A 13,367-nucleotide genomic window follows, 5' to 3' on the forward strand; every position below is an offset into this window, starting at 1 on the left:
GGGCACAGTGGCTCATGCCTGTAATCCCAGCACTTTGGAAGGGTGAGGCTGGCAGATTACGAGTTCAGCAGATCAAGACCATCCTGGCTAACATGGTGAAATCCCATCTCTACTAAAAATACAAAAAATTAGCCAGGCGGGGTGGCGGGCGCCTGTAGTCCCAGCTGCTCAGGAGGCTGAGGCAGGAGAATGGTGTGAACCCAGGAGACGGAGCTTGCAATGAGCCGAGATTGTGCCACTGCACTCCAGCCTGGGCAACAGAGCAAAACTCCATCTCAAAAAAAAAAACAAAGGTTGGGCATGGTGACCCACACCTGTAATCCCAGCACTTGGGAGGCCAAAGCAGGTGGATCACCTGAGGTCAAGAGTTCGCAACCAGCCTGGCCAACATGGCGAAACCCCATCTCTACTAAAAATACAAAAATTTGCTGGGCATGGTGGTGCACGTCTGTAATCCCAGCTACTCAGGAGGTTGAGGCAGGAGAATCGCTTGAACCTGGGAGGTGGAGGTGGCAGTGAGCTGAGATCGCGCTACTGCACTCCAGCCTGGGCTACAAGAGAGAAACGCCATCTCAAAAAAAAAAAAAAAAAAAAAAAGATAAAAAGTAGCAAATTATAGAAAGTCACTCATGCAAAAGAAAGTTGATTTCACTTGTATTCTTTTTTATGTTTGGTGCTTGAATAAATTCTCAGCTAAAAGGAAAATTACTATACAGAAGTAGTCACTTGCTAAACATTACAGGTTGCAAAGGTTTACTCAATGATAAACCAAAAGGAAACTTACTTGCCTAACTATATTTGACTGTCATCTAGGTAAAGGGTCATGGAGCTTTCATGAGCAGGTTGGTTCAATTGTGCAACAAGGAAAATAAGCTTCCAAGCATAATTAGACTCATCATTACATATAAATTGTTCTTTCTGACAGAGGAAAGGACTGCTCAACATTCTGCATAAAATCACAATGGCTTCAGCAAACAATGGCCCTATTTGTATCGAGGTGGAATCTGCAAGGGTAAAAAATTCATGCCTCAGTTAATTGTAATCTATAGAAGGCATGGACTTCAAAAAAGCAAAGACAGGAGAAAATCAGACAAGATCTAGTTAGATCCTAAAGCTCATCTCTGAAGGGAGCTAATATAGTAACAATGTAAGCAGCATTATCTGCTCACTTCATCCCAAGGGGTATTTCCAACACCTTTTAGTGATTAGCGAGACATGCTATGTCATTACAGACTACACGGTAGCCTCAGTTGAAGTTAAACACAAAATGGAACTTCAGACACCATCTCACTAAAAGCTCAAATCCAAAGGCAGATTTAATTTCATTGATCCAGCCTTTTAAGACTAGCCATAAAAGACGACGACTGCCCGGGTGGAATACCAAAGAAGCTTCTGATTCAGATCACCGATTCAAAGAAAAGTAAAACAAAATTGTTCAGGAAGCAGCTCAATTCCAAACAGAAAGCTGCATTAAATACTCCCAACAGTATCAGCCACAAAAGGGATGTTAGAAAGGGCTAGGAAGCAAACAGGACAACCAGCACCTATCCTATAAAGTTAATTGGAAGCTTAGTTAACTCATTCCACTAAAGCAGAACGTTAGAATTCAGAAGAAATGAATTTTTTAGCAACAATCTGGACTATTGGCTTTTTGTTTTTGTTTTTGTTTTTTTTTTTTTTGTACATGGAGTTTTGCTCTGTCGCCCAGGCTGGAGTGCAGTGGCACAATGTCAGGTCACCGCAACCTCCACCTGCCGGGTTCAAGCCATTCTCCTGCTTCAGTCCCCTAAGTAGCTGAAATTACAGGCACACACCACCATACCCAGTTAATTTTTGTATTTTTAGTAGAGACAGGATTTCACCATGTTGGCCAGGCTGGTCTCGAACTCCTGACCTCTGGTGATGCACCTGCGTTGGCCTCCCAGAATGATGGAATTACAGGCGTGGGCCACCGTGCCGGCAATTTTTAACAAACTTGATGGCACATGATAGTAGTAATTTAGGAGCTGGCCTCCAACACAAAGGTTAATAAGACAGCCCCTCCCCACACACAAACCTGTGGATCAGTTTTAAGTTTTAGCTTAATTTGATATAACAAATAAAAGCAAACCGGAAAGCTATTTCAAGAGTCCATGTAAAAGACTATTACTTAACCAGGCTTTCTTTCAAATTGATCTAAGGTTCTAATGAGCAAAATGAGCAAAATTCATCCTAGCTGCTGTGGTGGGGAGAGTCGGGGGAGGGCCGCTAGTGACAAGCAGAAACAATTATCCTAAACAAAAAGCACCTAAGCATAATTTAGAGCCAAAGCATGGTTCAGTGGAAAGAGTACTGACTTTGGAGCCAGACCAGCCTATGCTCTAGAACTAATACTTGGTGTCTCAGGACTCTGAGTCAGTTATCTGGCCTCTCGGAAGTAACCTCAGCAATTATGACCTTTCTGTTGCAAAGATGTTTGCATTAGAGATACAACATAAAGGGTCTAAGAAACCCTTTTATTTTGGTTCAAGGAAAGAGCTAAATGAACTGCAACTTTTATATTATTAGATAAATTCAACCTGACCTTTTAGATTCCTTTTCTGCATAAAATAACCTTCATCCTGTAATTCTAACCTGGCACATGGTTAGAATCACAGAGCTCAACAGTAGCGAGTATTATTATCCAGCAAATTCACTAAACCTGTTCTTACACATGAACATCTATAAAACTTACAGTGACACCCCACTTGTAAAAAGTTTTAAATGGGATCAGAGAATATGCTGACTAAAACCAACCCACTCACTGAGCAACCAGTTCTGTAGCTACATCAAATACAGGGGTAAGGCCGGGCACAGTCGCTCAAGCCTGTAATCCTAGCACTTCTCGAGGTTGAGGCGGGTGGACTGCCTGAGCTCAGGAGTTCGAGACAGGCCTGAGCAACACAGCAAAACTCCGTCTCTACTAAAAATACAAAAAATTAGCCGGGTGTGGTGGTGCTCGCTTGTAGTCTCAGCTACCCGGGAGGCTGAGGCAGGAGAATTGCTTTAACCCAAGAAGCGGAGGTTGCAGTGAGCCGAGATCACACCCCTGCACTCCAGCATGGGCAACAGGGCAAGACTGTCTCCAAAAAAAAAAAGAACAAAAAAAAGCAGAGGCAATCTAATGAAGGTTTAACCCTCAGCAATCATTTTCATTCAGGGGAAAAGACCCCAATGTATTTAAATAGATTTTCTTAGCCTTTATTGTCTGGGAGACATGACACAAAATTTCTATCATAATAAAATGGCCAGTTTTGCTTCCACTACTGTTGTAAACCCACATAGTCATCACACTTCTTTCCCAAATTAGATTCCACATTAAACAGAAGCCAGATGGGTTACAGATTTGATATTTAGAAGACTAATTTTTAATCGAAAGCAAACACTTTCTCAAATAGATTTTTCCACTTTTGCTTTCAGTAAATATACTTTGAGGCAGCTCCCTGAGTCTACTTCTTTAATAAACATTTGTAATCCCAGAAAATATATAGTAATTAACAGCCTAAGGGATTTTTCTCTACTTCCATTTATCTGGTGACATATATCACTGTTACATCAACCTTATTCACTAGTATGGGAATGTAAACATTTAAAAAATAAATTAAGCTATTTGCAGTAATTTCCATTTTACCACTTTAAAAATATTACTTTTCTTTCAGTAAGGGTTTCTAGTTCAAAGCATTAAGCTGTCAATAAGACAGATATCTAGGCCGGGCGCGGTGGCTCAAGCCTGTAATCCCAGCACTTTGGGAGGCCGAGACGGGCGGATCACAAGGTCAGGAGATCAAGACCATCCTGGCTAACACGGTGAAACCCCGTCTCTACTAAAAATACAAAAAAAAAAAAAAAAAACTAGCCGGGCGAGGTGGCGGGCGCCTGTAGTCCCAGCTAATGTAGTCCCAGCTACTCGGGAGGCTGTGGCAGGAGAATGGCGTAAACCCGGGAGGCGGAGCTTGCAGTGAGCTGAGAACCGGCCACTGCACTCCAGCCTGGGCGACAGAGCGAGACTCCGTCTCAAAAAAAAAAAAAAAAAAAGACAGATATCTAAGCCATCCATCCAGTGGCATTTGATAAGATAAACTTAGCTATATATTTATAATCCTATTATCTCCTTAGCAGGTGAGAACAATGGATTTGGCCAACATTATTCAAGCTTCATAATACTGTACGGTAAAATGTTAATGATAAAGAGTAGATGGTATTCATCACCATGAAACAGGGCAGAAATAAACAGAAAGTAGATGGTATCTAAAGAGATGTACAATAAAACTTCATAAACTTTGTCAATATGTTTGAAATTTTTCATAATAAAATGGTGGGGGTAAATAACCATAGCACCTAACATGCCCTCTCATGGTTCAACCGTTAACTGGCAATTTATATTTTTTGGAATAGCACAAATGGTATACAGCCTTGATTCTGGTGAAGTTTTATTTAAAGAAAACCTCATGTAGAAAATTACACGAGAAGCATTTCAACCACAAATGTCTCCATCACCAGAAGTCAAGGTAAAATAACCTGTTATAGGTCTAATGTGAAACAAATCTGTCATAAAATTCTCTAAATACTTTTGAAAGCTCTAAAAAAGCTACCTCAAAGCTCTTGAGAGGGGAGGAATTTATACTTCCTCAAATTGAACAATTCTGCATCACTAAATATGACATCAAATAAGATGATCCAATTTAGAAGCTCATGAAAACAAGGCCTCTGCTTATAATTCCAGCTACTAAGGAGGCTGAGGTGGGAGGATCACTTGGGCTCAGGAGTTCAAGATCTGCCTGGGCAACAAACTCTGGAACTGGCTTGTGGAATCCCACAAAAAGATACCTTTTTCATGAAAGTTTCATCTTTATACTGAATTACACTCTTACTCAATCCAGTAAAAAGGCTCAAAGAAAGTTGCCCTACAGGCCAGGCGTGGTGGCTCACGCCTGTAACCCCAGTACTTTGGGAGGCAGAGGTGGGCGGGATCACGAGGTCAGGAGATGGAGACCATCCTGGCTAACACAGTGAAACCCCATCTCTATTAAAAATACAAAAAAAATTAGCCGGGCCTGCTGGCGGGCGCCTGTAGTCCCAGCTACTCCAGAGGCTGAGGCAGGAGAATGGCGTCAACCCAGGAGGTGGAGCTTGCAGTTAGCTGAGATTGCGCCACAGCACTCCAGCCTGGGTGACAGAATGAGACTCAGTCTCACAAAAAAAAAAAAGAAAGAAAGCTGCCCTACAAACTGAGACTACCTTGTGGTATTGGGGAGAGAGACAGGATGAAGCAGCACCCAGTTTGATAACACCCAGAATGATATTAATGATCTGGACTTTAGAATGGGGGTGGAGGAGAGTTCCATGAGTCATGGCCATTTCTAAACTTAAAACACAGTAAATCCTCTCTTAACGTAAGGGATAGGTTCTGGGAAACTGAGACTGCCGACTAACACAGGCTAACTGATACAAAGAAGAGTTAGGTTCTAGGGCACATTTCTCATCAGAAAAACATCACCAAACTTTCAAATAAAGACCAAACACTTCTAATATTAAACACTGAAATAAATGTGAAGTAGACATACTTTTTTTTTTAATTTTTTTGAGACATACTTTCGCTCTTGTTGCCCAGGCTGGAGTGCAATGGCACGATAACCGCTCACTGCAACCTCTGCCTCCTAGGTTCAAGTGACTCTCCTGCCTCAGCCTCCTGAGTAGCTGGGGTTACAGGCGCCCGCCAACAAGCCTGGCTAATTTTTTGTATTTTTAGTAGAGACAGGATTTCGCCATGCTGGCCAGCTGGTCTCCTGATCTCAGGTGATCTGCCCGCCTCAGCCTCCCAAAGTGCTGGGATTACAGGCGTGGGGCTGCAGTAAGCCGAGATTGCACACAGCCTGGGCGACAAGAGTGAAACTCCATCTCAAAAAAAAAAAATTGGCCGGGCGCGGTGGCTCAAGCCTGTAATCCCAGCACTTTGGGAGGCCAAGACGGGCGGATCACGAGGTCAGGAGTTCGAGACCATCCTGGCTAACACGGTGAAACACCGTCTCTACTAAAAAATACAAAAAGCTAGCTGGGCGAGGTGGCTGGTGCCTGTAGTCCCAGCTGCTCGGGAGGCTGAGGCAGGAGAATGGCGTAAACCCGGGAGGCGGAGCTTGCAGTGAGCTGAGATCTGGCCACTGCACTCCAGCCCGGGCGACAGAGCGAGACTCCGTCTCAAAAAAAAAAAAAAAAAAAAAAATTTCCCACTTATTCCAGTTCAGGGTTGGGGTGGCTGCAGCCTATCCCAGCAGCTCAGGGTGCAAGGCCGGAACCGGCCCTAGACAGGATATCCACTGCAGAAAGCGCTCACACATACACACACTGCTCCACACACCAGTGAACCTCATGTGTACAGCTTTGGGATGTGGGAGGAAATCAACAGTACTCAGAGAAAACCTATGCAGGGATAGGGAGAATGTGCAAACTCCACAAACAGTTTTTTTCCTCACATTGTCTTGAAACAACATTATTCAAGGATCTGCTGTAATCTGTATATACCTGGGCTTTCTGGCTGAAACATAAAAGAGAGCAACTTATTCTGAAGAATTTACGGTAACAATTTTATTTACAGTATATATATTTTTTATATACCGTAAATATATTTATGGTAACAATTCTCAATGCTTATAATTTTTACCCTAAGCTTAATGGGAAGCACTACACATTTTCTAAAACGTGTTGTGTCCTTTCCCAGATACTAAATTGGCGTTTCTTTCCTAAATAAATTTTAAGAGGTGTATCCTTCCCCATCTTCCAGGTAGTAATAACTAAAACGTAACATGTAACATTTCCACTGTACCAGATCAAGCTCAAAAGTAAACCTACAAAACTGAAATAACGTTACAGATCTAAAAGTTGAAAACTATTTACAACTAGAAATTTGAAAAGTTATTCAACAATGACAAACATTTATAATATTCCTGTCAACTTCCATTGTAAGAGAGATCTTTTAGACACAAGAAAGAAAAACGTGAACACTCATGCTGTGATTTCATACAATTCACAAAAATTAAGGTTTCATTCATATTTGCTAAATTTGTTATTTGGAAATAGAGCAGATGGGGGCTCTTTGGAAAACAATTCTATGATAAAAGATTATCTTTTGCTTAATTCTTAACCTAAGGTAACAGCAGTATCTTTACACAACTACTGTAAAGAAACTTTTTAAGTTTTCGTTATGAATTATTAACTGTAGTTTAACTTTGACACAAAGTTATCTCTATTAAAGTGGGTTAACAGGCAGGTCTCTGCCAAACAGGACTAGGGAAATCTGTATTTCTGTTTGCTTTTCAATTATAGTCATTAATAGCTCAAGAATTTTTGCTTTTGTACACAACAAAGAAGCAAGGCTGTATTTTGACTTTGAGGAGCTGAAAGCATTGAATCAAGAGTTAATTTTCTTTTTCTTTTCTGCTGTACAGAAACCATTTATAAACAGAGAAGGGAAGCCCAACAAACAAAATGAGAACTATTATTCTACTAAAAGTAAATTTTGTGACATTAATCTAGAGCAATCTGGTAAAAGTCAAAATCGCTCATGTTGCGATACAATGTTTAAGATTTGTTTCAAAATAATCTAGTTTGTGTGGGGGGATACAACATGAAACAAAACCGACCTTGGCTATGAGTTAATAATTGTCAAAGCTGAGTGAGTGACTAATACATGGGGTTCTCCATAGTGTTCTAGTTTTACATATTTTCCAGAATAAAAAGATTTTTTAAAATGGTATTTAAAATACCATTTCCCTACTGCAATATGCCATTGTGATATGGCAGTATTAGACATGCTTTACACTGTTTGTATAGTTGTTTGCTTACGTGGTTTTTTGGGTTTTTTTTTTTTTTTGAGACAGTCTCGCTCTGTCGCCCAGGCAACCTCCGTCTCCCGGGTTCAAGCGATTCTCCTGCCTCAGCCTCACGAGTAGCTGGGACTGCAGGCGCCCGCCACCACACCCGGCTATTTTTTGTATTTTCAGCAGCGACGGGGTTTCACCATGTTGGCCAGGATGGTCTCCGTCTCCTGACCTCGTGATCCACCCGCCTCGGCCTCCCAAAGTGCTGGGATTACAGGCATGAGCCACCGCGCCTAGCCTGCTTATGGAGGCCGAGGCGGGTGGATAACGAGGTTAGGAGTTCAAGACCAGTCTGGCCAACATGTCAAAACCCTGTCTCTATTAAAACTACAAAAATTAACACGGCGCGGCGGCGGGCGCCTGTAATCCCAGCTACTCGGTAGGCTGAGACAGGAGAATCGCTTGAACCCAGGCGGCAGAGGTTGCAATGAGCAGAGATCGTGCCACTGCACTCCAGCCTGGGCGACAGCGTGAGGCTGTCTAAAAAAAAAAAAATTCAAACAAATATTTTAAATTAGAAACAACGGTAAGACTGTCAGAAAATTCCAGGAAAATGTCAAAAACAAGGAGGCCACTTTGCCGCATGTGTGTTGAGAAGCGTATAAATAAAAATATTTTCAGTTCACTAACGAAATTTAATGCCTAAAACAATCCTACGATACAGGAGGATCACTCAGGTAAACACATACTCCTTACTCGTATAAAATTGAACACCCATAAGTTGCATTTCCTTAAGAGTACACCTATAAAACTAAGTACAGAATTTTCAAAAACCCAGTATGCTTTAATAAAGTTGCTGTACTAAAAATCCCACCTGTCACCAGGATAACCGAAACTGCTCCCTCTACACTCCAACTGTATTTTTAGTTTTTACCTCAACAAGTAGCAATGTAATTTACATTTGGTAAGCACGGATTCCTGAAAGGCCAAAATCAACCAGGAACCTGACTGAACTCTTTCCACTACGCTCTTAACAATGAAAGCTACAAGCAGAAGAGAAGTGTGAACTTAAAAACGTCCACACAGCCGAAGAACAGTGGCAGAACAGACTGAAGCACGTATCTTCCGGAACAGGAGAAAACTTCCACACAAGCAATACTGCAACACGGAGGCGGAGTAAGGGCTTAAAAGGAAAGCCAACAGGGAGAGGGGAATATAAGCAAAGCTTCAGTGAAAAAAACTTATCGAGGTGTACAGAAAGAACAGACAGACAAATTTTTCCATCTCCGTACACCCCGCTTCAGAGCCTGACTCACAGTAAGTGCTCCAGATAGGTTTGCCCAACTCAAGGGAAGCTTCTGCCAGCAACTTTCCCAGAAATGGAATGACAACAAGAAGCTGGCTGATGGCGGGGCGGGGGGAAATGGACAGGTTGCTCATCCTGCGGGAGATGGTGAATATCCTGCAGTTGGCTAAGCGGAGAAGATGGAAAGAAATAGCATCCATCGTTTACAGACTGCCAACAACAATGTACCAATTAAGCGTACGCCCCTTTCAGATGTTAAGAACTCAAAACAATGCCCTGGCTCTGGACATGGGCACGCGGAACACTGCAGCCTCTAAGAAACCCAAACGGAGAGGTAGGTCAACTTCTATCCACTCTGTCCATTAAATTATACCTTCATATCACGCTAATAAATTATGCAGACGGTTTATTGGGACACGTTCTGCGTCTGGCACTCTGATAAGCGCTTTACACGCCCCATTTCACTGAACCCTAACAGTCTTAAGAGGCAGGGACGGTATTAGCAGCCCCCTTTCCAACCAAGACACAAAGAGTTTAAGTGTCTTACCTAATGGGGCAGAGCCGGGTTTGGCACCCGTTTTGGACACCTGGGCCGTGCTCTTAACCACTAAGCTACAGACCTGGGCCGGCGACACTGAGAGGCTCCAGCCCTAGGGGACCTGAAGCGGGCCACCCCCAACCCGCGCCCCAGCCCCGGGAATAACTTCGGCATCCCCGCGCGCGCCATGCGGGACGAGGAAAGGCGGCCGCGGCACCTGTTTGTGACACCGGCGAGGGCTGGAGGGGATGGGGGCACCCGAGGCCAGGCCTCAGGGCGCCCGGAGGCGGGGGGCGAAAAAGGACCCGCCTCCTCCGGGAAGGCCCCGCGGGCTACAGAGGCCCGTGGGAAGGCGGCGGGGCGCGCGGGCCCGCCGAGGCCTAGGCCCCACCCGCCGCCCACCTCCCCACCACCGCGGCGCCCGCGCGGGCTCCGCCAGGCCCGGCTCGGCCCGGCCGCCTCACCTGGCTGCTGCCCCGAGCTCGTCCCCCGGCCGGCGGTCCTGGGCGGTGGCAGCGAGGAGGGGAAGGAGGAAGGAAAAAGGGAGAGGAAGAAGGGACGAAGGGAGGGAAGAGGCGGAGTGGCCGTGAAGGAGGCGGGCGCCGCCGGGCCGGGGGGGGGGGGGAGCGGTCAAAGGAAGCAGGAGCCGAGAGAGACGCGGCGGTCGCCGGCGCAAACGCTGAAGAGCCGCTCCGGAGCCCGCAGCCCGGCAGGAAGTGACGGGGGAGGGGCAGGCGCCCGCCCCCGTCCCCCGCCCGCCTCCAGGCCCGGCCCCACCCCCACCCGCGGCCCGGACCACAAGTTCCGGCGGGCGCTGCGGCGGAGTCTGCGCTCGCAAGGCACGCCGGGAGCTCAGCGGGAGTGGCGCCTTGTCCCGCCTAGGCAGCCGCGGGCCGCCCTGGGCCCCGGGGCCTGCCGGGAGTTGTAGTTCTGATGGGAGTTTCGTGCTGCCTGCTGGACTTGAAGCGTGTCTGGGAGAACCCAGCCTACCTTTCCTCCTCCACGTCCTTTTTCCTTCCTTCTCTCGGTCTTTCCTCTTGTCCTGCCTCTGGCCCTCCTTTCTCTCTTTCTCTCCTTCCTGCAGTTGTTTCTTCCTCCATCTGTAGATGTTCATTAAATGCTTGCTGTATGCAAGGCATTGCTCCAAGGGCTAAGAATGTAGTGGTGAACAGACAAAAATCCCTGCCCTTGTAGAGCTTACATTCTTGTGTGAGTAAAATACACAATAAATAAAATTAGAAAATTTTATAGTGAGATAAAAGACAATGGCCCGGATGCCGTGGCTCACGCCTGTAATCCCAGCACTTTGGGAGGCCAAGGCGGGCGGATCACTAGGTCAAGAGATCGAGACCATCCTGGCTACCACGGTGAAACCCCTTCTCTACTAAAAATACAAAAAATTAGCCGAGCGTGGTGGCGGGCGCCTGTAGTCCGAGCTACTCGGCAGGCTGAGGCAGGAGAACTGCTTGAACCCGGGAGGCGGAGATTGCAGTGAACCAAGATCACGCCACTGCACTCCAGCCTTGGCGACAGAACCATACTTGATCTCAAAAAAAAAAAAAAAAAAGACAAGAAGTGCTAGATTGCTATTTCTTTCACCCAGATCTAGATAAACTAAGTGGTTTTTAGCAGCCGTATTATATGGGAGGTTGGAGGGAGGGTGGCCAGTAAAGAATCTTGGCCAGGCGCGGTGGCTCACGCCTGTAATCCCAGCACTTTGGGAAGCCGAGGCGGGCGGATCACCTGAGGTCAGGAGTTCAAGACCAGCCTGACTAACATGGTGAAACCCCATCTCTACTAAAAATACAAAAAAATTTAGCCGGGTGTAGTGGTGGGTGCCTGTAATCACAGCCACTTGGGAGGCTGAGGCAGGAGAATCTTTTGAACCTGGGAGATGGAGGTTGCAGTGAGCCAAGATCACGCCATTGCACTCCAACCTGGGCAACAGAGTGAGATTCCATCTCAAAAAAAAAAAAAGAATCTTGAACTTCTGAGATCAGACTCAGTGAAAATTATGCTCGTGTTGTGAGAGGTCCAGGAAACTGAGAATGAGTGAAGGAACTGCAAATACACAGAGCTTCTCTCTCCTGCTCACTCTAGGACTGCTTCCCCACTATTTAAAAATAATTCTCTCTCTCTTAAATATCTCTCAATCTAACAATTGCTCAGTCTCTCTTGCCAGGGGAATATAAATTCAAAATACGAGCTGCTGTGTCTGAAGGAGCCCCTCCAAGCGAGGCTTTGGAGCCTTAGCCAAGCCTGGGAGGACGCTGTTCTCTAGACAAGGCCTCCATACATTGCTTCTTGTGAAGTGCAAAGACACTGAATTTCAGAACACCAAAAATAGTCAAAGGACTTTCACCGTTCCTTTAGTGCCCATGCAAGACAGTACTAAGCAACATTCAGATATTGTGCAGCCCTCTGCTAAAAGTGATCTTTTTTTTCTTTCTAACTTCCAAGCAGTGTGGATCCCATACCTCCTTGGGTAAAGGAGCAGACGCAGAGAGGTCTCCCTAAACCCAAAGCTGCGCACAATCAGACAATCTCATTAAAGGTGATTTTGCTATCACCCATGAGGATAAAAGTGGTGGGTCTATGACTTCCAGTCCCAATTTTCTTTCTTCCCTCTTCCCTCCTTCCACATATCTTTTTTATTTTTTTCTTGAGACTGGGTCTCGCCCTGTCTAACTAGAGTGCAGTGGCATAAACACAGCTCACTGCAGCCTCAACCTCCTGAGCTCAAGAAATCCTCCTACCTCAGCCTCTTGAGTAGCTGGGACCACAGGCATGCGCCACCACTCCCAGCTAATTTTTCAATTTTTTGTAGAGAAAGGGTTTTACTAAGTTGCCCAGGGTCTTACCAAGTTACTAAGTTGACCAGGTTGGTCTCAAACTTCTAGGCTCAAGCAATCCTTTTGCCTTGACCTTCCAAAGTACTGGGGGGATTATTCCAGGTGTGGGCCACCGTACCTGATCAGGAGTAGGTCACTTAGATTTGTTTTCTTCAAGAAACTGTCAGTCAAGTTCTCTTCCAAGATCCTGAAGACCTCTTGACTCTTGCTAAGTAATTAAGGAATTATTTTTCTTTATCTTGAGAAAAAGATTGAAGCTATGTATTATTGATTCACAAGAAACTGTGAGCATTAAGTATGTTATGATAAATTCTGTGTGTTCCTTCTCACAAGATAAATTATATGCATTTGAACTAAGGAATGGGAATGTGCAAAACTCATAAAAGCCCTTTGAGACATTGACGTTTTTCTTTTTTTTTCTTTTGAGACAGAATCTCACTCTGTTGCCCAAGCTGAAGTGCAATGGTGTGATCTCGGCTCTCTAATACAAAGCTCATAAAAGCCCTATGAGACATTGATTTTAATTTTTAATTTTTTTTTTTTTTTTGAGGCAGAGTCTCTCTCTGTCTCCCAGGCTAGAGTGCAGTAGGGCGATCTCACTCACTGCAAGCTCCGCCTCCCAGGTTCACGCCATTCTCCTGCCTCAGCCTCCGAGTAGCTGGGACTACAGGCGCCCACCACTGAGCCTGGCTAATTTTTTTTGTATTTTTAGTAGAGACGGGATTTCACCTGTTAGCCAGGATGGTCTCAATCTCCTGACCTTGTGATCCACCCGTCTCAGCCTCCCAAAATGCTGGGATTACAGGCGTGAGCCACCGCGCCCGGCCTTTTTTTTTTTT

At 45.2% G+C, this 13,367-nt stretch overlaps 1 protein-coding gene across 9 annotated transcripts in view; it reads right to left on the reverse strand.

Annotated features, from left to right (window-relative positions):
- STAU1 (staufen double-stranded RNA binding protein 1) overlaps positions 1–10,397 on the reverse strand; it is an 83,922-nt gene extending 73,525 nt beyond the window's left edge. For 5 of the 9 annotated variants that reach the window (XM_033186687.1, XM_033186684.1, XM_033186685.1 and 2 more), the window contains exon 1: positions 10,141–10,280. The gene's annotated coding sequence lies outside the window, so the exon portion shown is untranslated. Of the gene's footprint in view, positions 1–10,140 lie in introns of all 9 variants that reach the window. The other 4 variants (XM_033186688.1, XM_033186686.1, XM_033186681.1 and 1 more) reach the window with 1 other exon arrangement.
- Between the last annotated feature and the right edge of the window lie 2,970 nt (positions 10,398–13,367).

The sequence above is a fragment of the Trachypithecus francoisi genome, unplaced genomic scaffold (assembly GCF_009764315.1).
Source record: "Trachypithecus francoisi isolate TF-2019V2 unplaced genomic scaffold, Tfra_2.0 Lachesis_group21, whole genome shotgun sequence".
NCBI lineage: Eukaryota > Metazoa > Chordata > Mammalia > Primates > Cercopithecidae > Trachypithecus > Trachypithecus francoisi.